Source organism: Centropristis striata, chromosome 9 (genome assembly GCF_030273125.1).
Source record: "Centropristis striata isolate RG_2023a ecotype Rhode Island chromosome 9, C.striata_1.0, whole genome shotgun sequence".
Classification (NCBI taxonomy): Eukaryota; Metazoa; Chordata; class Actinopteri; order Perciformes; family Serranidae; genus Centropristis; species Centropristis striata.
This window is the reverse complement of record NC_081525.1, coordinates 26,724,706-26,745,270: the sequence shown is the minus strand read 5'-3', so window position 1 is coordinate 26,745,270 and position 20,565 is coordinate 26,724,706. Positions and strand designations below refer to the sequence as shown.

At 42.6% G+C, this 20,565-nt stretch overlaps 1 long non-coding RNA gene across 1 annotated transcript; it reads right to left on the bottom strand.

The window, feature by feature from the left end:
- Window positions 1-5,720: 5,720 nt before the first annotated feature.
- Window positions 5,721-20,404, bottom strand: LOC131978345 (uncharacterized). Its single transcript, XR_009394954.1, has 2 exons — window positions 19,376-20,404; window positions 5,721-6,363 (listed from the first exon to the last, which is right to left on the bottom strand). It is a non-coding gene; the product is annotated as an uncharacterized LOC131978345 (long non-coding RNA).
- Window positions 20,405-20,565: the final 161 nt, after the last annotated feature.

Here is a 20,565-nt window from a genome sequence, read left to right as displayed (position 1 = left end):
TAGAGTGTTTGCATTTAAAGAGAGTAAATGTATAGGTGTGTGTGCTTGTACTGCAGCTGACATTTTCACCACTTGGCATTTGAACAGATCCAACACTAAATGAAATGTAGCTTCCCACCACCACCAGCCGAACTGTGGATCAGGTGACGGTGAAACGAGCAGGAATAAGAATCAGGGAGGGATTTAATAGAGATGCCAAAATAGGGATTTAAATAGAATTTGTATTTGTTGAAACACATGGCGCAAAATTATTTTTGCATAATCAGTCTGGAAATGAGGTCAATTTTATGCCAGCAGCTGTCAAGGTAGAGTCAAGGTCACAGGAAGTTAAGATGTGTGTTAATGTGAGCTGTGGTGCATTCCTCTCTCATAACTGATAATGGTGATATAGTAAGTGCATGCATCTGACTTAATTCTCCTTCGTTGTCCAGTCTTTCTCTTCTCTGATTGCTCTGTGCGGACGCAAAATGCTTTATTACAATTTAAGGGAAAGATGTTAATTATTATGATTATTATTATTAGTTTATTTAAAAGGGGACAGTGCAATTTCATAAAACACATGATTACACATGGTTAAAAAAACCAGAGTTAGCCAGAAGGCTAGTTTTCATCTGTAGTCCCCTGGCCATGATGTAAAAAAAAGCAGAGAATTACGAAACAAAAAACAAATAAACAAACAAACAAACAAACAAAAAAAACACATACAATATACAAAATACATATATAAACACTTACGATACAATTAAGAAAAAATACAACATCACATACAACATCACAACATAACATTTTATCATAATATCAAAACAACACAACAGGCTTATCTTTTATTGTTGGCAGCTGTATGTGTTGATAAGCCACAATTTCAATTTTTTTGTGAAGGCCTTGTATGTTGTAAGCATTTTAACCTCCTCAGGTACTGAGTTCCACACACTTGCACTCCTTATTATGTTATTCTAAGTTTGAAATACAACAATATACAATAAAACAATATACGTTTTGTGTAAAATGTATCCTCATGCACATGAAAGCTGTAAAATGACAGCATTATTTGTTCATTTTCACGTCAGCGATCATATTTTGTGTCATTTTATGTTTTTTTTCAAATGGGTTTATTTCCATTGTCATTCTTTAGCGTCACATATTTGCACACGAAGCTCATATAAAGAAAGGGGCACCCTACCCAGGCCTCAGTGAGTGTGTGCACATTTATAAACATGTATGTATTTCTCCTGCAGGAGTAAAGGGTGTGAGTGGGAGGGACGAAGGAGAAGGCTCTGACAGACTTTGCATGAGAATGGTCGGGGTCCTGTGAACCTTCTGCTCCCTGCGTCCACATTCAATGGCATCTCTGCAGTTAGCATGACAAACTAGGCTCCAAGTTCTCGGACTTTTTAAAGCAGCCCACCACCCCCATCACCCGACCCCTCCCATTCTGTCAACCCCACCCATCCATGTCCTGACTCCACCATAACCCCCTTACCCTAAACTTGCTCCTCTGTGTGCACCATGGGCTGAGCCTACAGATTTTACGAGGTGTCTGGGGGGGTTACCAAGTTCAGGGAGACGACCCCTGCACACACACACACACACACACACACATGTAGATACACAGAGAGCTAATGAGCATTAGCTGAAGTTCCAAATTGAAAACAACACTGTACTTGAATTCAAACGATTACATTTTACATTTTAATTTCATCAACAAAATATGACCTGCACACAATCTTGCAAACGTGCAGTTTTCCTCTGCTGTGTTTTTTCCCTTTAAATCGTTTGCTTCCCTTCGCTGTAACACCACATCAACATTTCTAAGTCAGCCGTTCATTACACGTGAATGTGGGAACAGTCATTGGGGTCTGAAATTAGAACGCTTACATAAGAATTTAATTTTGTATGTGTGAGTGTGTGTGTGTGTGTGTGTGTGTGTGTGTGTGCGTGCGTGCTGGGATGGCCACATCCCACAGCTGAAATTCCTTGGAAACAAATGCATTAAAATGAAGTATAAAATAAAAAGATAAAGTAATTTCACATGTCCTGCAGTATTTACCTTTAGCAATATAAAAAGCCACTTTTTTCCACCATCAACTAAATTATTTTACGTCATATACTATTATGTGAGGCATATGTGAGGCAGAAGCACACCAATCTGCAGTACTTTTGCTTGTTATTATTAGTAATTATGCTTTTAAGCTTATTGATGAACTTGTAGTTTTGCATTACATAAATTCCTTTAATGTAAAAATATAAAATAAATAGATAGAATTAACACTGGTATGTGTTATGTAAATGAATGTTTTATATTAGTGTGGGTTTAATGTTCTCTTGTTAATATATTGTAGTATATTATTGCAGTGTTTGTGTAAATGATCTCCTTATAAAACTCATATCAATCCTGAGGGCCGTGAATAAACGCCACACTGTTCTTTCTGTGATGGACAGTAAAGATACTATTTAATTAACTCAATTTGTAAAATTGAAATGTACTGTATTTGGAAGTGCATTAGAGTGTCTCAACAATGAAAAATATAATTGCATAATTTTCTGCAATCCAGTGCTAGTTATTATGAGTGCAATTTGTGCAATTTGAACACAGTAGTTTTTATTCATCAGAACCAGTTGTTTATTATTGTAAAAATCATTCCGTGTGCTTGGCTCATTTGTTTCTTCTTCTCTTTCTAATTAATTAAATCTGCATGCTTCCTGTGCCGTTTTGTCATTTGCCTCGAGAGCAAATCAGAGAATGTATGCGCAAAATAATGGATGGTTTAAAAAAAAAAGGCCAACATTTATTACAGCAGAAAACTGGGAAATGTTTTATTCTTAACATCACAGAAATAGCATGATATAAATTATTTTTAACTTTGTTCATGTAAAATAAAATGCTGCTTTTAAAGAAAGTCTGTTGTCATTTAGCCATAGTCATTGTAAAGCTAATTAAACAATGAAAGAATAAATGAAATGACATAGTCTTAACTGCTTTCTTGTAGTAGTACTTGACACAATCACTCCTTAATTGTAGTTTACATGCAGTATAAAGACACACACTCCCCCCTATTCATTCTCTTATTTATTTTTACTACTACGTATGTATTGAGCTTTGTGCAGCTCTGTCCTGCTGCTAAAGGCCTTTGTGTTGTTAACGGACCTGGATGTTAGAGACTCTCCATCCACAAACAAACAGCTGAGCAATTAAAAGACAATTTGCTGACCCTTGAGGGTTTGTTAAGGTCAACAATAGGCTGCTTTTACAACTCAGGGAGCTGCTACAAACCACTGTAGAGGACAGGTTAGACAGTTTTGAGATCATTTATGTATTTGAATTAAAACCTCAGATTTTAATTCACAAAATCTTAAATGTTAAGGTGTTTTATTTACTTTCTTTTAAGAAACACAGGTTAATATACAGCAAAAACAGGAAAAAATAAAAAAAAACAATACATTTTAACATGATCAGAAGGCTGTTATACAGACACATTAAAAAAACATACAGATGTGTAAAAAAAAATGAGAGAGAGAAACAAATTTTATTTTCAACATGAGCTGAAAAATGTTTCACGCTGTTCTTCACATTAACCATCAGGAGTGAGCAGGCCTCGCTGTCAGAGTTGTACACTGTATACAGACTGTATGTGACATGATCCGTAACTCTATCTATAGGTGTTATGGTATCATTCCCACCATTAAAGAGGTTTTCCACCTTCCCAATGACCTCCGCCTCGCCTCACAGGACACAGAAAACGACCTGATGCCAATGTCTTTCACTGTACAGAGGCCACGCTGAAATGTGTGTGTGCATGTGTGTGTGTGAGTCCCTGTGTGTGGAGGGTGGGTCACTTGGCGTACAGACTCCAGTGTCTTTAGAAAGCGTCCACCCTGCAGGGTTGGGCCTTCTCCCTGGTGAGAGTGGGGGAATCTAGCATGGCCAGTAAGCATGTATATCAGGCCATCTCACGGCTGGCTGGACGCTCCCTGGGTGGCCCACCATGGTCAATACTGCACTGGTGACTGGACACACAGAATGGGATAATCTCCTACTTTCTTTTAAGGCCACGGTGCACACACGCAAACACACATACACACATCAGCTCTTTATGCTGGCCTGGCCAGGGAGGCTTGCCTGGCCCTAATTTCAGGTCAGGACCAGTCAGGGGGAGGCCGAGGGTTTGGGAACCTGGAGCGAGCGAGGGGACAGTGTTGTTGGGCGAGAGCGGGGGGCTGGAGGGGAGCCCATTTCAGCCAGAGCAGTGGAGCACACTGGGGGCACTGGGGCATCACCTCTACTGGCTGTTGGGGGGAAAACAAAAGGAGGTGTGATCCCCACAAAACATAGGACCAGTGTTTGTGTGTATGTGTGTGTGTGTGTGTGTGTGTGTGTGTGTGTGTGTGTGGGTGTGTGTGGTTATGAATGTGTATCATTGTTCAGAGTTTCCTTCAGCTCCAGCAACTCGCTTCAACACCCCTGCTGCTCACACACAAAGGCACCTAATTGACACCACAGATTTAGGCCACTAGGTTTAACTGTTCCCCTTCCAGCCCTTCAGCCACTGCTGGAATAATCAGAGTAATCTAAGTGAACAGGCTCCTACACTTTTTCATATCAACATCTTAGCTTATACTTATATATGAAGCAATCATGGCTGGCAATATTGTATTTTTGTATTCGTCAAACAAACCAACAATTTGTTTGATCGTCTTGTAATAATTTCTTGCTCACTGATTTCTACTGAAGATGTAACACTTTAAAAACAGGTCACAAATATATAGTTTCATGCATAAAAAAAAGATTTCTAAAACAGCTGGGTATTGTAGTTTTTTGGTTCAAAGATAAATAAATACTTTATTTGTTCGGGACTACTTTAAGCTGCGAGTGAATACATATTTAGAATATTTGAGGTATTTATGGCACTATGACAGTATGAGGATTGTCTTAAAATAAACTACAGTGCCCATGTTCATTAGCCAGGCTACATGTTCATTGTAATGAAGGAAAAAGCCCCCCAGTGCAATGATGCATCTTATTAATGTGGTTTTAAATAGTGCTGCCAGAATTAACATGTTCATTTTTGTGATTAATTTAAAATATTTAACACGCTTTTAAAATTAACACAAGTGGGATAAGTCTTAAAGATAGAGTGAAGTTATTGGTATCAAATGGAACAACATATCACCACTGTATTAATATACAGTGGTGATATGTTGTTCAAAGGGGTCTAAATAAAGTAAATAAAGTCGGGCTAAATTTTGATGAGGAAAAACTGGCATGGCTTCTTTCAAAAGACTCTCGCCTCAAGATATCTGAATGAGAATAGATTCTGTAATTCAATGGGTACCCACAAATAACCCCTTTACAGACTAATACCCATTATTACAAGCTATGGTGTTAAGATGAAACTTTTGAATAATCATGATTAATCACAGCAAATTTTGCAATTAATGTGTTCCTTTGTTTATTCACAGCCCTAGTTTTTAATAATATTTTTGACAACAATGGAGGTTGATGTTTGGGTACACATGGAATTATTTTTGGTAGGAGCCAATCATTGTTGGTTTGTTCTTTTTCATTTGATTTTTTGACACTAACAAAAATACAGAATATCGCCGGACTTATCTTTTAAGCTTTAGCTTTGTATAACCTCAGCAAAAAGCGTTCAAACACTACTGACATATGCTGAAGAGAAACAAGAATCAAATAGGAGAGAAAAAAACAGCAAAGACAAATGTTCATTTCAGAAATTGTTCATCTTTATTGAAAATATATATCATATCAGAGCACACTGCTGGGATTCTGCAATCATTTTATAATAAATCAGTTCATTACTCTATGAAAAGATTGTATAAATACGTATGTGTACATAATGTCCCACAGAAAAGAGGAAAGTAATTCAACGGCAGCAAACTCTTGTCAAACAATTTTCCAGTCAAACACTTGAATGTAAATTACTGAGTGAAAAGAAGGACCCCTTGGGGTCTCATCCAATCTCCGACCTAAAATTGGTCTCAAATATAGTAATTCATATCTAATGAAACTAATTTTGGAAAATATTGCTTGGCAGCTCCATTTTACACTTCAGACAGCTCTTAAATTGATTCAACCTTTTAAACTTACCTTTTAGAAGCGGCTCCGACTTACCTGTCCACATCCACAAAGACGGCAGACCAGAACACTGATAATCAGACTCTAATGATGTGTGTCTAACTGATTGTTCGTGCAGGTGTAGAGGTGGCATTCTCCATATGTGGCCACGATGCTAAACTTGTTCAGAGGATTCAGCTACAGACAGCATGTGTTCTCTTTCTAGAGTAAGGTCCAACCGTCTAATCGCTGTTTTTCATCTCCATGGTGGCATTCCTGACTGGCTGCATCTGTGGAAACATGAAGAAATAAAAAAGAGTGATTAGTGAAAAGGAGACTTCTTACATTGTGTGATTGGTGCAGTAATATTCTTCTAATTTCTGACTTCTGGGTCAGTAGCAGGTGTAGCGGTTAAAGGAGGAACCATTATCGTTGCTTAAATCACATGCACTTTCTGCACACAGCCAGCTGGGATGACGCTGTTTGTGTCATCATCTGCTCACACACACGCCAAACTGTTAATGTTTACTACAGGGAGAGGGGGGGCTGTGCGTTTGTACATGGACTATGTGTGTGCATGTGCGTTTGCTTTTGCGTCTATCAGCTGTCTGTATCAATGGTGTGCATGACCCCTGAGCTAGCAGACAGTCATGGGTCAAAGGTCTAGGTAGAGCCTGTCTGGGCTTCCTGGCTGACCCCAACGCCTGCAGCACAAACACACACATAAACACACGCACACACACAGACAGAGGGGGGGATGGGTTGCCCCCTACCAGACTAATATCACCTTTGGGATTAGGATCCAGACAGAAATACTTTGACCCCAAACACACATACACACACACACACACACACACACACACACACACACACACACACACTGAGTGTTTCAGACACTGGATCTGCTTGGTCATAAAACTCGGTTGCACTGCATGACGCAGAGAGAAGCAGCAGAGATGCTGAGTCTGAGAAGGCCATCTAATTATCTTTCAGCGCTGAGTTAAAGAGGAGAGCAGAGGAGACTGGGGAGGTGCAAGGAAGCAGCTAACACAGTGCTAGCTACATCATAGTGGCTGAAGGCTGAATCAGTAAGGCAGAAATAATAGCTTAAATATTTTAAAGTGTGAAGGGTATGAATATGCAAATGTTCAAACTGCACCCACTGAAAGATTAGCTAAAAAAAGAGCATTATTTGTTGCTAAATCTCCCTGTCATGTGTCAAGCAGTTTAGCTCCGTAATTGCATTTAGCGCCAGCACGAGTGTAGCTGCAGGAAGCAAGAGCCCAGAGCACCAATCTGGATAAAACAACATCAGCATGCTAGACGGTTGTAAAAAAAAAAAAAAAAATCACAAATCAAAGAGTAGCAGGACTGCAGGATCTCAGCACAGAGTGAAACAGGAAAAAAGGTCAAATTCAGAGGAGCTGACGGGCTTCACTGCCAGGCCATCGGGAAAACTCCCCAAATAAGCCCCAGTGTTAAGCCTTATAATCCCCTGTATTATTGCAACATCTGTGAGGTCTAGAGAGGCTCTGCCAGTGATTAGCAAGACAGATGTAAACAATATCCTGGCTGAAAAGAAGAAGAGAGCGCAGGAAAGAAGAGTGCTTGGTTGATGCGTGTAACACAGTGCAGGAAGGATAAAAAAAGTAGAGATAGATAGAGAGAATGTGGAGAATATAAAGCAGGCAAGGTGGGAGAGAGTGTGTCAAGGGATTTAGTGGAGAAGAAGAGGAAGTGGAAGCGGTAGTGGTTTTGGAAGAAATTACAGGCAGAAGAAAGGAAATGAGAGGCGTTGTGTTAGCTTGAGGATGTCTGGTCAGAATACGTGTAGGAGTGATAGAATACAGTATAGATGGGGGAGGTGGAGGGAGACAGAAGGTGACAGCATGAGGGGAGAAGGAGCAGCAGATTGGGAGACGGCAGACCCGGGGCCAGGGGTGCCCCGACCGGCTGACGAGACACCAGGGAGACGTGCCTAATTTATGCAGAGTTAGGCTGAGGGGCTGAAGAGTGGAGGGTGTCTGGGACCCCCTCAATAGCCCTGAGAACCGAGGGGAGCAGCTATGGGTGCTAGCTGTGTGAGAGCAAGAGGGGCATGGGGGAAGGTAAGGGGGATGGGGGAGTCTTCTTTTTTTGTGGAGAGACAACAAGGGGGGTGGAGGCTGCTCTCCCCTGCTCAATTCAGGCGAGGCTGTCCGTCTGACGTCCCATTAAGGTTTGGGACAGGGCATGGGGAACGAGGCGATAAAGGGGGAGAGAGAGAGGGAGGATGGGAGGAGGAGAAGTGAGGGAAAGGCCATGCTTAACTCCCTCTCCGCTAGAGATGCTCTTTCCCCCCACTCCAGTCTTCTTCTCCAGTCTGGCTACCTATTAGATCCACAGGGCCGTCCGTCTGCTTCTCTGCATACTAATTCCACATTACCACAGCCTTGAACGTGAGCAAAGAACAGAGTCGGACTAAATCAGAGACAAGTAGGCTGGCTGATGGGCTGGTTGTGTGAGAGGCTAGAAGAGTACTTCAGCATCCGGCCAGGCAGATTCATACGAACAGAGTAGTGTGTTGTGGTGTTTCAGGGGAAACTGGGAATCATTATTTTCTATTTGTCTTATCTATTTAGATGTTTTTTTATTTTTTATTTCTTCTTCCTATCACTGAGTAAATCATATAGTCAATGACTGTAATTAAAAGTGGTAACCTTGCTTTATGAATCTACCCTAGAAGACATTCATTTCTCTGGGCTTCAGTTTGGGGGTTGGGACCCCCCAAGGGGTCCCTATAAAATCTGAAGGATCCCCAGATGAACCCCAGTGATAAGAAACCTTTGTTTCACAAAATATGTTTTTCCCCCCATACTTTTTTCTATTGTGTTTTTTTATGCACAAATTTCCTGCTGTTTTTTCCTTTTATTGCAGACCTTATAGCATTTTGTCCCCTTTCTTTTGGGATTTCAGACCAATACTTCTGCCGGGGTTCAGGCTTGGACAAAAACTGTGTGGGTTCACGTGCCGATTTATTGGGCCTGATCATAGGTCGGTTGAAAGGGCCTATATTCTATGTGGCAATCCTGTCTATGCGTGACTTTATTGGCATGAAACAAAAAATAAAAATAAAATAGCACAAAGTATAAGCTTTCTGCTGCTTTTTCATATCAAAATAGCACTATTAATATCAGGCCTCAAATCTTCTATCAGCTGTGTATCCAATGTGAGGAGACATACTGTATGCTTTGTGTATGTGAATCCTGGCTGATGGCCAAGTGCATCAGTGTGTGAGTGTGTGTGTGTGTGTGTGTGTGTGTTTGTTGTTCGAGGGCCCAGTGAGAAGCAGAATGGACAGCCAGGCAGGGTGATGGTTGAGTCTGGTGATGCAGGCAGACAGTTTAATGACAGTCCTCACCCCTGAACATACAAGCCAATGAGCAGCTGGCACGCTCGCAGATGTACACACACCGTGTGACACGTGCACATATATGTGTGATATATGGTGTGGCATTTTCTGAAAAAAAAAAAAAGAAAAAAAAAAGACACAGACCGGTGAAAATGAAAGAGAAAGAAATCTCTTGGTGTATGACCCTGGAAAAAATAACTGGAGGGGCGAGAAATGGCTAACAGGTGCTTTTATTGACCGTCACTTTATTCTGTTAGAAATAAACAATAGTTTTACACCTTTCACCTCACAGCTTTTAAACAAGATTTATAAAGGTGAGACTAAAAGCTGCAAAAAAACCATTAGCAACATGAAACATTTGTATAGCTCCTCAGGCTCTGCACGCTTGCTACTCGTGATGTTCTAGTGAGGAACAGTGCAGAGCGGAGAGCTATTCACTGGCTCAACACAAGCAAAGCTCTTTGTGCTTTAGTTGTGCCTGGCCATGGCCTTGCATCTTATTCAGCAGTACTTGCTCAGGTCTGGACTTGAATTTGGTGCTCAAACAAAGACATAGAGCCACCTCATTAAAAAAACATGTCATTGGATCAGGCCTGGGCTGAATTGTGTGATTTTCCCTCCTACCATAAGTGGCCGTGACTGAGCGTTGGGCTGAATGAGAGGCCGGATAGAGGCCTACCAATGGAGCGCCACGCTACATCCCTATGGGAACCACCCCCTCACAGAGGGGGGCACATTTAAAGCTTTGTTGGTCTGTTAACACAGCTTTTTAAAACGCCTCTTTATGGACTCAGCTAAGCAAACTGCAGCCCCTGGTTTTCTTGCGCCAGACGGAGAAAGTAAAAAAAAAAGGGGGACAGTGGAGGGCAACAGAATAAGAGAAGAAAAGAAAGCTGTGGAGGTTGTTTTTTTGCTTTCAAGGGATATGAGAAAACTTTAAAGCAATAAAAGCAAAGTTCAAAGTTTTTATTTGGTTTCTTATGACATGAAATGAACCCAGATGGAAAAGTATTTGCCTAAAATCTGATTTTAATATTTGAAATCTACCCCTAATGCCTCGCCAAAATAAAGACAATATATAATCCTAGGCAGTGTACACCTGCTCTCGCTGCATCTAATCACATGAGAAGTGAACTTTGCAGTACTCTGAGGCAGCGGAACCAGGTCATTGACAAACTGCATCGTCTCACTGTGTCCTCTGATACAGTCAGCACACACGTTTACCCAGAGGACTACTAGAGACATCCTGCTGCCGAAACAATAGGTTTTTGTGGGCATGTGTGTGTGTGTGTGTGTGTGTGTGTGTGTGTGTGTGTGACAAACAGAGTCCTGCCTAAGAAACCTGGGCTGGAGACTTAGTCAGTCTCACAGGGCTCAGGATGACAGTGAAATGAATAACAATGAACTTGCTGAGAGTCAAGTTCAGAACATTAGAGATGAACCAGAGCTGAGGAGCACAGCCGACACAAAGGAACTGCGTGTGTGTGTGTGTGTGTGTGTGTGCATAATTGTGTCAACGCGCTCAGGAAATATCTCAATATGAGCAGAGCACTGGGCTCCAGAGAAGAGCACCCACTAAGATGAAAATGCACACACACACACCTCCTCTTCTCGCTGTCTCGCTTCCCCTCCCCTTCCCATCTCGCCGTGCACATGCAGCAAGGACCCCGTCCTTGCAATTCTATTGCTGTCTGCTGCGCGCCTGATGAAAAAAGCAGAGCGACATAGGGGGGTGCACATGCCTAAAGGCAAGAAAACGCACATTTGTAAATCACAGCCCCAATATAAACATAGGGTTTAATAGGGGTTTCTCAGGCGCGTTGGCAGGGGTCCACCTCGCCGTGTGCTCCACCAGCCGTGCTGCACGTTTTTCAGCCTGCTACAGGAGAAAATGTGACTCAACCACCACACGGCAGAGATGATGGTCTACGGGGCTGAGAATGCATCTGAATACATTTACATAAAGATTGTGCTACGTTGACAGAGGCAACTGCTGAGAATGCAGCGTGCTTGTCATTGTCCCCAAAAATCAGAGTAATGATTGAAATGTAGTGCGGAGAGAAAGGAAGAGGGGGAATAAAACGGGAAATGGTCACTTTATTCTGGGAAGAAACAGGGGAGCTGCTGGGAGCTCAGTGTTCCCTGTCCCCCTTTATGCTAATGACATCAGCAGTGTGTATAAACCACAGACTCATGCAGGGGAATAATACACAGGACGGAATATAGCACCATAAAAGCAAAATAAACACAAATAATTTTTACAACCCATGAGATCGAGACTTTGCCTCGTTGGAGATTTGATCAAGAATAACTTTGACAATTGAGATGTACAAGAAAATCACTTTGCCTTAACTGAGATGCTAAAATAAACACAAATGCAGACAAATGTGCAAACACTCATGATACGCAAACACAACAGCTCTTTCTCAAAGAGGCAAATTGAATTTCTAAATGTAATAAATATCTTAATCACAATGTAATCCTGCTGGTTTTGTTAAAAATGATGCTATAGCTGAGGTAGATAGTGCAAAGGGATATCTTGTGATATCTACAATTTATCTAAAAAAATATAGTACTTGAAGAGTTGAAGAATGTTCCTGTGTGATTTTTTTTGCTCCCCTCTGGGGAAAATAAAACCCTGCAAGGATATTTGGTAGTAGAGTGACTTCAAAATACTGCAGATATGAGACCTTATTCCGTAACACACAGCACAGATATTTCAGCTCCAGATTTTATTAGGAGATAAACTGACCCGATTTTACTGTAACAAATTCACAGGATAGGATTTCAGTAACCTTTTAATCAAATAGATGGGATGTAAAGGTGAACATGGCCTAAGGTACAGAGCAGCTTTTGGAGAAAGCTCTTTAATTTTGAAAATAAAAAAAAAAAACAGGTAGGCAACAGTGGAGCGCGGTGAAGCCCTGTGATAAACCTCTTGCAGATATAGTCAGCTAGCCAAACCATCCTGTCAGATCAGTGCCTGAGGAGAGGCAGAGGGGGAAAGAGAGACGGCGAGAAGGGGAAGAGAGCAAAACACGGGTGAAAAGGGTCAGCAGGGAGGAAGGCTAAACCCCAGAAGCAAGCAAAAGATTGTGTGTGCAGTGCATTTATATTTCAGCGTGTGTGTGTGTGTCAACCCCAGCTGGGCAGACATTTACTTGACATGCTGATAGGGATTTAAGCAGTGGGTGGGTGGTGTGTCTGACCAAGGTGAGTGAATGAGCAGAGAAGGGGAGCTGGTGGGGAATCGGAGGATGATAGGAGGTGGAGGTGGAGGTGGAGGGGAGTGGAGAAGGAGGAGGGGGAGGGGGGTGGGGGCTCACAAAACTGCCGTTACTAAGCTTGATTTCAGCGCGAGTTGAGACGATTAGAAGACGGAGGCAGAAATAAGGAGGGAAACAGGGGCGAAGGGAGGTGGGTTTTTGTAGGAGAACCCTCCAGGCTATGGAAGAGAAGGGGGACCAGTCTATTGAGGTGATGAGGGAAAGCGGGTCTTTCTTTCAGACAGTCTAATGAAGCATAAGTCCCCGATGAAGAATGGGAGGCAGGCTACCGCAGGGTGGGTTAGCTTGTGTCTCTGCTCCCCTCCATCACTCCCCTTTTTCCCCTCTGTCCTCTCTTTCTCCACATCCCCTCTTTCTCCTCTCCTCATGTGCTGCAGTCCCTCCTCTTAAAGGGCTTGCACTGTTTATTTCAAAGAGGCGTAACGTGCCGCAAGCTCACGCACTCGCACTCTCAGATGATTTGATGAAATGGCAATGATACAGTGGCCGGCCGCATTTCACCAATAAAGAGGATTGCTATTGATGGGCGGCTTCATCAAGAAAATGTGACACATGGCAGGGCAACATAAGAAATTAGCAAATGGCCCAAGCCAAAACATACAGCACAGAGAAATGTGAGGATTTAATATGATTTCCGTATGGATGCAGCGAAAAACAGGTGCCTGCAATGAATGACGGATTTGTGATTGTGGCGTGCGCCTGAGATGAACCCACAGCCGACATGTTAAATTACAAGATGCAGCAGACTGAGACAGACAGAGGGGCTGTCAAGGTGTCTGACTTGGTTTGACTGTGTTTGGCTGGGGGGTTGTTTGACCAGGGGGTGGACTGGGCTGCAGGACTGATTTCTGGCTCCATTTGGCTCAGGGCCGGCTGGAGACTGGCCAGAGGCTGACTGAAGGGGGTTGGGTTCCCCTGCTTCTCAGCTCAAGTTGTCCCTGAAGCAAAGCAATAAGAAGCAGCTTATAAAATAAGCAAACACAGAGGCAGCTTACAGACAGACAGTCAGCCAGCCAGCCAGCCAGCCGGGGATGAACGGCAGATGAACCACACACACACACATGCACACACACCCCTGACCTTGACCCTTGAGGTCCCTCCTAACCTGTTTCTGAATGGAAGTCAATGCAGCTGGGGCGTCTAGCCATGAACTAACCACAACCCCCTCCACCTCATCCCCTTATGATTTCGCCCGTTCCCACGCTTGATGACTGGGATGCTGTCTCTGCATCTGAATGGTGCAATTTAATATTTATGTGGCCGCCATGGTCCTGTCTGTCTGTCTCTAAGGGCAACAACAATCCCGGGGAATTTTCTGCGATTTGTAGGAATTACCTGCTAAACGTTAATCTGAATGTTTTATTTTCAATTCGGGAAGCTTTTCTTTGATATTGAGCAATAATATTCCTTTCTGCTTTACGCCTTAAATTGCATCTACAATCTCTCTCAATGGCTCATATAAACCACTCAGCCTGAGCATACATACACAAACGTACGCTGTATAATGTGGGGGTGTTTGTGTGTGTGTGTGTGTGTCTGTGTGTGTGTGTGTGTGTGTGTGCGTCGCACACGTCACTGAGGGGGGTTCAAACCCCTCCACCTTCACATTTTCATTATGGCCAAATCTCAGGCCTGTGCTACAGCAGCGTGGCCTTTTGCAGGCGAGCAGGCAGTTTAATCACACATACAGCACTACTCCATTTTCATTTCCTTTTCATACAGCCTCCATTCCACTACGGCTTCATAATTCTCCCCTCAGAGCTGTCTAGGCCGTCTGAGTGTTTGCAGCCTGTTGAAATGACATAATCAGTGACTTGGATAAATGCCTGACTGTTTTTCCCTGAGTCTATAATCAGACTTGGGGCTCAGTGTTGCAGCTCTGAGGAAACAGCAGAAGCCACAGCAACACTTGACTCAGGAATTACTTCCTAAGGAGGGTAGTTCCACATAAGGAATTTGGTTGAGTATCAATGAAATGAATTTATTTGTGGTCTACCAAGTGCATCTTGACAAAAAAAATCCTGCAGAAGCAGAAAAAGTGCTGCTCTTAAAATAAATATGGCTCATTTAATTACAGGGAGGCAATCTGTTTAACAAATGAATGTCTTAATTGTATGGATTATTGAAAAGATTACATATACAAAGTGTCAAAACACTTTATTTGATAAAAAAAAAAAGAAAATTCTGGATTAAAAAACATTTTTGCTCAGCGATCTCCTCAAAATAAAATGTCATCACGTCCACATAATGAGTACAGTGACTGCAATGTTTTGTGCGGATATTTCTCCCACACAAAGTTGCTCATTATTATTTGGGAGGAAAAAAGGAATGATTAAATTTTCTGTGCATCAGCCATTATGTCTCATGAAATGATTAAAAGTATGACGATGTGGTATTATATTTCATAATTAATTATATGACAATATTAAATCAATTTGCTGGTTTGAAGCCATAACAATTGCATTGCCAGTGAATATTAGGTCAGAAAAAACAATGCAATTCCATTCTTCTATCCAAAAGCAGACACAGAGACAAAACAGCTGATACAAAAAATGAAAATCTCTGTGCACCTCTAATATCACCACACCTATTCATATTCCTTTTTACATTTGAATGATAAAGTGCTTCAAGAAGGAGCCGATCACTTATTTGTCTCAAAGAAATAAAGAAAGAAACGGGCCAGGATGAATTGAGCGATGGCTGTAAATGCTTTCAGCAACTATTACTTCAGTGGGTGGAACACATTCAATCAATACCTAAGCAAATAAAAAGCAGTGGGCAGTCTGAATGAGAAAAGCTGCAGCGGACTGGACGACAATCACACACACAAATGAACAGTCCACGTTCAGCCCACTCCACACAAATTATTAGTGACTATAACCTGAAAATATATCATTTGTGAGATTTGTCTAAGAGCTGAGGCCACATTTTTATCTTCATTTTTATATTGGATGATCATTTTCTCAAATAATGACTTTAACCATGCTACAATCTTAATAGAATAACTTTTTGCTCTTTAACCAAACTCTTTAACCAAAGCCTGCTTCTGTTCTTCCATTCATATTCATAATTTAGACAGATGCCCACCATTTAAGTCTTAGATCAAGGGAGGCATGGGAAAGAGTCATAAATATGGTTTGCAGTTGGAAACGCTGAATACTGTCACTCTGTTCTGACGTTCACACACACACACACACACACACACACACACACACACTACTATTCAGGCACATGCAGCACGTCCACCTCTAAAGCGAGGTCTACTGTGCCATCCTGCCGTTTCTCTTTGTGTTGAAATATGCATAATTACAGCAGCATAGTAACACACATGGCTATAACCATTATTAGCATAAAAGCTTTCTGCAGGAGATGGTGTTAGGGTGCCTGTCCTTGGACACATTCATACCCGTACATTATGGATTAGCATGCAAGTGTGTGTGTGTGTGTGTGTGTGTTCATACAGTATGTCTGCATGAGTGCATATGGAACAGTAATGGTTCCTGACTAGCATACGTGGTCGGATGTTATGCCTATCTTGTGTTTTATAAAACATATGGTGTTTGATTTGAATATCCAACTGAGGAACAAAACGCCTCCAACAAGTTTATCCACCCCCCCCCCCCCCCCCCAAAAAAAAACTAATCTTTTTATTCCTAGAAAGACTTAACACCCACCTTCCTGTGACTGTCCTCCATCCTTCACCCCACCCCTCTATAGTGCCCACAAGGGCTGCAACTAATGATTATTTTCATCTGCTCTTATTTTTTTCTCCATTAATCGATTCGTTTTTTGTCTACATAATGTGTACTGTCACTGGGGAGTAAAGAAATCAGAAAATATTCATATTTAAGAAGCTGGAAAGAGAGAATTTTGACTTTTTTTAGCATTAAAGAATTACTCAAACTGATTAATTCATTATGAGAATAGTTGGAGATTATTTTAGTAGTTTACAATTAATCTTTGCAGCTTTTATGGGCGCACACAAACACACACACACAAACACACACACACACACACACACACACACACGTCTAAAACTAGATTTAAAATAATGACAGGTTTAAATAAACCTGTTTACCTCTTTTCTGTCCTTTTTTCTCTCTGTCTTCCTCTTGTGAACCTATGTTTCTAACTCTTTCTGAAGATTAACTAGTGTTTCGCTTACTTCCACAAGATTTATTAACCGGGAAAGAATGAGCTTAAAAAAAGTTACAGAACAAATAAATGGATAAATGAAACCAACTCAATCGAGCATGTCTGAATCAGGGATGCATCAACACTAACACCGATATCCTGCAGATACTGACTGGATCAGGAATCAGTAACAATGGGTCCGCTCTTTTCAATCCAATTCTGTGTTTAATAGTAAACATTACATACTGAGCTTTGAATTGCTGTTGAAGATTTAACCGATTTGCTCCAAAAAAAAAGGTTTTCCTCCTAAATTCCTCCTGTTACTGGCGCACGTTTTTCCATTTTAATAACAAATTGCAATCTACATAATAAATACCTATGCATTTATCCACAACATTTTGTTTTACAAAGACAGGAAAGCAATGTTTAAGTCAAGCCTGATGTTACCTGACACATAAAAGAATGATCACTTCCACACAGTGAAGCATACAGCATATTAATTGAGCACTGGTATTGGATGGGTACTCATTATCGGCAGATACCCGAAGCCTAGCTGTCTGTATTGGGACTGAAAAAGAGTGCATCTCTGGTCTGGATTGTTGTTCAGAGCAGATTTAAGGCTGCCTGTCTGTCCTCTCGACTGCCATTTTCCCCCACAAAATGATACAGTAGCCTGCAGCTCCTGCCTGCTAACTACAGCTAGCGTGGGCACTTTACACCAACCTGCTCTCCACCTGAGCCTCATCAGTGTCACTGTGGGCTGATTAGACACAGAAGCTTGATTAAAACTGCCTGAGTTTGATAGAGAAGACGATAACAGCGGTGAACCAGCCTTTTGTGGATTGGTAAATGACAGCATTAGTCACCACACGACTTAAAAAAGAAAATGTATTTCCGAATCCCCACACGGCTTTCAAGGACAAAACAGAGCCTGTAATTGCTGTAGCGTAAGCAACTATTTGGAAATATTAGCCTTTTGTATTTGGCTCTTCCAGGGGAGAGAGCATGTGTGTGTGTGTGTGTGTGTGTGTGTTGTCCTCCAGTCCTTGCTGTGAAGTTCAAGGCTACACTACCGCTGCTGACATCAGATACCATATACAGCAGGTCTTCAGAGTGGATGATAGCCTATTTCCAGGACACAGACAATTCACCAAATCGCTCTCTGCAATAATTAGCACTGACAGGTGAAAACGGCCACGAATGCCACGGGAGTTCACAATGAAACGGACAATTGCACAAACACACAGAACCCAGAAACATAAACACACACGTCAATGCACAACAGCAGCAACAGAGGATCCATCAGCACAGCTAACACCACATTAAGACCATAAAGCACCAATACATCTCCTGTTCCACGTACACAGCCCGTATCCTGCTGCTTCTGCACTGATACCCCTGATCCCCCTGCGCTTTGACAAGGCGTAATAAAGCCTGTATGAAGCGCCGCATTGTGTGGGGAGAACACAATGTTGCATGCTGAGTGCTGTGAGAAGGGCGTACACCGGTGGGTCCCACGGCGCAGCAGCGCACTAGGGCCTATAGCAGGGAGTGCTGAGCATGCTAATGAGGTCATTATGTTATGCCTCTCCCTCGCTCCTGCTCTCCTTTACAGTGTGGGCTTTGCCTGTCAGAGGAGGCAGGGTACCCTGGTAATGCAGCCAACCACAGATGTCACATATGGCACAATGAGAAGACACATGAGCGTCTCCGAGTGAGTCGCAGAGAGAAAGACAGGGGTGACGCTCCATTTTTCAGCTAGCATCAAAAGCAAGAACACGCCATCGGTGATTTGCATAAGGTGAGCTTAAAGGAAAGTAAAGAGGAGGGCAACATTCATTTGCTAATTGTTCCTGCTGTGTACTCAATCAGCAACCATGCAGGATTGTCTGTCTTTTTTTTTTTTTTTTTTTTACGCTAGCGCTATTATTTACAACCGAAGGGGAGGGGTTAAGAATCAAGCACATGCAAATGCAATTACAAGATATTTGCATAGCCGTTAACAATTAGAGGGCAGATGGCAAACAGCGGGCATTAAAAAGCGACCGAGCGCCATCTTGGCTGAGGAGACAGCTGGCAGACAGGAATCGGCCATTTTGTAAGCATGGGTCGCTGCCAGGCTGAGATGTAGAGAGGCGCCAGTCTCTCTCTGTGTGCCAGGAGATTGGCAGGCGAGGGGAATTGTGCTTTAATACCTTCCCTGGTACAGGCAACAACAACGAACTCCTCCAACAGTCAGTGACAGTATGATCACAGCCCTGGGCTCCTGTTGAGAGCTGACTGAGGAGATCAACTACAACAAAATGTGTCTGTGTTCACTTTAAAAACACACACAACTCTGAGCAGGAAGGGTATCTTATCATAACGCTGTTTTAGGGAAAGGGGGGGTTCTTATTCCTGTTATAGTCCTTGTTCAGTATGGCTGTCAGTAGAATATAATTGGCTTTATTTACCACAAAACAAGCAATTAAATGAAGACATTGTACTCACCGATAAGTATGCATCCTGTTGGAATCTTTTTATGCTGGCAATACTGTTCATCTGTCCTGTATTGTCCTTCCAAGTCCACAAATGTCCGGATGTTTCTGCCTCTGCATGAAACAAATCTTTTCTATTGAAGGCTGAAGCCAGAAGGTTTTGCCAATTTTCTTTAGTCACCACCAATTTTGCTAAAACGTCTCGAGTTTCTTTGTGTGGACAAGGACTTTTGAAAGCGTGGAGGAGAAAAAAAGTCAGATGAAAAACCACGTAGTATGAGACAGTAGGAGGGGGGCACTGAGCAGGTACAACTACTGTCCTTTTCATCTCTCATTCAATTAGCAGCCATTCACTTGTGCTGCCATGGGATCCCTGCTGCACAGCAGTAAGTGGACTTCAGGTGCTATTTCCACACACACACACACACACACATAGAGAGGGAGAGAGAGAGGTATGAAAGCCTGAGCCCGCCTTCCTCTCTTCCACCTTATAGATCAATACTGCACTGCCATATCCTCTGATGGGAGCTGCTGTAGTGAGGGTAAGAAAATCTAAGGCGAAAAGACAGGTTGTGTCTGATACGGTGGATGAGAGAAAAAGTTCAAATTGTCCTTTTATCCTGGCTCATGAGATCTTAGGAATGTTGTGAGCTACGTGCTTGGTAGTGGGACTGAGCAGAAACGTCCTGTGTGCCGTCTCTGATGGATCCTTATCAAACAGTTGAGGTGGAATGAGTAATAAGACGGCAGGAGCTGGAAGAAAAGCGACCTTCGACGTCCCGTCTTATTCTTCTTCCGCTTCCCCCCCTCCCTCGCTGTCTCCGTGTCTCTCTGACAAAGTTTTATCAAGTGGTGTTGGACGCTGCAAACACCCCTCCGGCTGAACCACACACAAAGAATCCCTCTCTCCGTCTTTTCCCTCTCCATTTTTCTCTCTATTTTACACACACATGTGCGCCTACTGACACACACACTGCGTGTGGGGCGGTGAGGGCCCTGGCCCTGGCTGGTGCTGGGACTGTTGGAGAAAGATAGAAAGAGAGATGGAGAGAGGAGCTGGGAGCAGTGGTGCTGGTTGGTCCCTGGGCTCCGAGGCCTGCAGGCGGTGCTGGGCAACCTCTGCTAGCCTCTCTCCTCTGTATTGATTTCTGCTGCTCCGCGCTGCTCCGCTCTGCCGCGGAGGCTCCTAGCCGGCGGGGATGA